Source organism: Lycorma delicatula, chromosome 11 (genome assembly GCF_047948215.1).
Source record: "Lycorma delicatula isolate Av1 chromosome 11, ASM4794821v1, whole genome shotgun sequence".
Taxonomy (NCBI): Eukaryota; Metazoa; Arthropoda; class Insecta; order Hemiptera; family Fulgoridae; genus Lycorma; species Lycorma delicatula.
The window spans coordinates 75,584,010-75,588,709 of NC_134465.1; positions in this window are offsets into that span (position 1 = coordinate 75,584,010).

Here is a 4,700-nt window from a genome sequence, read left to right on the forward strand (position 1 = left end):
GAAAATCTTCTTTGACCTGATCACTGATTTTTTTTTTCATTTCGTGGTATTTACACAAATTTATCGTAATATGCTCAGAAATATTCTAAACTCCATTTTAATTGTTAGTTTTTAATTCGTCGAATCTTCGAGGATAATTATCAGAAATAAAATGTTGAAATATTCTTAAAAGATAAAATTTAAAGATATTAGCTCAAACCGCAGCTATCATTTCATTAACAATATGACAGGTAGTTGAAGTTTTATAAAGGAGTGGGGGAAAACCCCTTTATCTTTTTTCTAGTTCACATTCTTGTAATAATTATGTGATTCCGCGTTACATTGTACGCCATTTTGATTATGTGCTTGGATAATTTTTTTTAAGAATTGAGACGTACGTATTATACTTAGTTAATAAATATAATTAACATTTACATTATAAATATTGTTGTGACTGATTCGTGAATGTTGTTGGCCGCTGCAATATTTATAATATTCTGAATATGAGCCAAATCGAACTATAAATACAATTTTTCGAAATATCACGACCCTAGTGTCACCAAATAGTTCTAATTGTAGAATAAAAATTTTATCAATTTATTTCTGTTTTATTTATTCTTTTTTAATAAAACTAATATAATCTCTCGTAAAAAAATACTTTTAGTTTTTTTTTAATGAAGTAATGGGATTTAAAAAAAATTGTTTCATCTTCAGTACTTTCATTTACATAAGATTATTTACTAATAAAACAAGCTGTAGTATATTTTCTTTTATTATTTCGACGTCAAGCTTTTGTACGCTACCTAGTACTACCAAGTACTGCTATCTAGCGGCGCAATTCGTAAACCGATTACAGAAAAAAATCAAGGTTAGAAGAACCAACATTCCACATTTTCAAATTAAAAAACGTGAAATTACGAAGATTATCACACATTTATCGATAAAAACCTATATTCATTAAGAAAATCTATTTCTGCGATGGTATGTAACTTTATTTCATTAAAATAATTTTTTTTTTTATATTTTAAACAAGTTTAAAAAATTGAAATGTCGATTTGAGAGTTGGTCAAATAAGTCTTTCGGTGTAACAAACTCTAGCCGGTGTCATTCTACCGAATGAATAAACATTAATGTTAATTTTTTATAACTTCAATATTAATTTATGATTATCTTTGCAAACAAGAATTCTCGCTTATTCTTAAAAAAAAAGTAGTATCAATTTCTACCAAGCCAGGTAAAAGAACCGTTTATGTATAACTCAACAGGATACTTCGTTTTACGATAAAATACCTTATTATACTTCCGTTATTATTTTTCTGTTAAATTATCGAAATATTAAAAAGACTTTATTTAAAATACAATAAAAAGATTTACTTTACATAGATAGTATTACTATTTTGATGAATTTTCAATAATACCAATTAATTTTTTTTTAGAAACCTTGCATTTTTGCATAAATAAAAAATATCTTGCATAAAAATACATACAAACATTATGTTAAAATAATTTTCTGTTATAATATCCTCATATATTTAAGCTATTCACATTCAAATATTTCATGTTTCTATTTTAAATAATACAGGCTTTAATTACATCTATCTTATTTTACCTAATAATTAATTTCACACTTTCCTGATGAGATTGATATAATGTATATTGATTATATACCGATTTATTTATTTATCTGTTTGATTTGAAATTACCCTCTTAAGGGTATGTTAGATCAAGTTATTTCTGTGTGTGTTTTATTTCATTCATTGTTCAATTCTTCTTTCATTCATTCTTAGAGGCTTTCCTTCTTCTTTACTGATATCTTTGATCTCCTTTTATCTGACTTTTTTTTACATTTTAGCTCTTCTTTTTCCAGTATTGTTCTGATATTCTATCTGTTGATGATGTTTTTATCAACTTTTCGAAGAAAAGTGGTGAGTACGCGGGGTGAAAATGGATTTTCTTTACATTTTGTGGTGTGCGGAATGCATTCACTTAAACGAGGGTTTCCTTATATATACGAGGGTTATTTTTTTCAAGGTCCGATCAGTCACGAAATTAAAACTACAGTGAAAATAAAAAAAGTTTTATTTGTAACAAGTACTTACATAGTTACGCTATTTCTCTACATAGTCGCCACTCCGATTTAGACATTTGTCGTAGCGTGGTACCAAATTTCCAATACCCTAGTCATAGAACGGAGCCGCCTACGTTTTCAGCCATGTTTCTACACTGGTCTGCAACTCGATGTCTGTGCCAATATGTTGTCCTCCTAGCCAACGTTTCATGTGAGCAAAGAGGTGAAAATCGGATGGAGCCAAGTCCGGGCTATATGGTGGGTGAATAAGAATAAGCGGAGAGGAATGTTGTCATCAGGAATTGTCTTTCTCCATGACAATGCTCGGCCGCACACTGTATTCTCGTATTCTTTTTTTTTTAACCAATCATAAGGTGAGAATAATTCTTATCATCATCAGGCACGAAATTCCACCCAATCGTATTCTTGCTTTTTTAACCAATCATAAGGTGAGAGTAATTCTTATCATTATCAGACCCAAAATTCCAACCAATCGTATTCGTTGTTTTTTAACCAATCATAAGGTGCGAATACGAGGGTTATTTTTTTTCAAGGTCCGATCGGTCACGAAATTAAAACCGCAGTGAAAATAATTTTTTTTTTATTTGTAACAAGTATTTACATAGTTACGCTATTTCTCTACATAGTCGCCACTTTGATTTACACATATGTCGTAGGGTGGTACCAAAATTCCAATACTCTCGTCATAGAACGGAGCCGCCTGTGTTTTCATCCATGTTTCTACGCTGTTCTGCAGCTCGATGTCTGTGCCAAAATGTTGTTCTCCTAGCCAGCGTTTCATCCTCCGCTTATTCTTATTCAAATAAGAGGAATGTTGAGGAATAAGAGGAATGGAGAGGAATGTCCGTTCTATGACGAGGGTATTGGTAAGTTGGTACCACGCTACGACAAATGTCTAAATCAGAGTGGCGACAATGTAGAGAAATAGCGTAACTATATAAGTTAATATTATAAATAAGAAATTTTTTATTTTCACTGTGGTTTTAATTTCGTGACCGATCGGACCTTGAAAAAAAATAACCCTCGTATATATATTTATATATATATATATATATATATATATATATATATATATATATGTTTATATATATATTATAAGTACCGGTACTTTCAAGAAAAATCACAATACTATTAACAGACTAAAATTTAATGTCATTTTTTGACCCAACAAGAGGAGGAGATCCAGTTACATCAGCACCTATTCTAATATTTTTTGGACATCCAGAAATATATATTTTAATTCTAGCAGGAATTTTTTTAGTATGTAAGTGTTATATATATATATATATATATATATATATATATATATATATATAGAAAGAGAGAGAGAGAGTGAGAGAGAGAGTGAGATCTGTGTATAAAATATTGTGGGTTAAAAATTTCCAAAAGTACTTAATCGTTGAAATTTATATATATTGTACTAGTGTATCTGAAGTTTTATATATGAAAATTTTATGAAGATTGGTTGAATAATTCTTAAGTTACGCTCGGTTTAAGGTCAAAAAATAAATTTAAGGTTATGTTAACTGTGTAGTGGTGTATTTTTCAAACGTGCTTACGTAGTGAGTCACAGCAGCGAGTTAGTTGAAACTTGATTTCAATTTTTTGTGGTTATTTATTTCGTTATACTATGGTGAAAGTTTTATTTTTCTCATTATTTTAGTTTATTCAAAGGAAATTATAGATCCGATTTTGACCGCTTAAGTCTGCAGTTAACGGATTTCCAGTTCAGCTTCTTCCTAGCTTTTTGCAAACACAATGATATCAATTATAAAGGCTTTCTTTTTCTTGTTTAGCTATCGGTAATTACCTTTCAAATAATACTTCAGAGGATATGCAATGAGTGTAAATGAAGTGCAGTCTTGCACAGTTTCAGTTCGACCATTCCCTGAGATGTGTGGTTAATTGAAACCCAACCACCAAAGAGCATCGGTATCCATGAACTAGTATTCAAATCCGTGTAAAAATAACTGACTTTACTACAACTTAAACGCTGGAACTGTTGACTTCCAAATCAGCTGATATGGTATGACGCGTTTACCACTAGATCAACCCGGTGAGTATCTACAAAGGCTGAGCAAATACTTTTTAAACTTTATGTTCCTATTTAGATTCCGCTATTTTTATTCAGTCTGTATCTTTTGGTTATTTATTTTATTTCATTTTTTTAAAATTATATTTATCTTTCATAATTACTTTAGAATATAAAACAGTTTAGTAATAAGCATTACAAGATTAATTACCTTTTAATGTAATATAATTTAGTTACCAATAATTTAATTGAAGGGAAGAAGTAAATAGTATTTAAATATCTATAATGGAAGTTATACTTAAGAGACATGAATACATACGGTTATTAGTATTTCTAGGAATAGTTTATTATATTAGAATATAGTACCGCGGTAGATTAATACAAGCTACACGTAAATAGGTATTAGTTAAATATGTGTAGGAAAGAAGGGGAAATTTCTTTAAGGTGATCTGGTGGAATGATGATGATGATGATGATGATGTTGTTGACGAGGAAGAGGAGAGAAACGATGTAAAGAGCAGAAGGATGTGGTAGGTTGGGTGGCTTTTGTGTATTTGATATTTAGCGGTGGATCTTTACGTAAATTGTCATCACCATTAT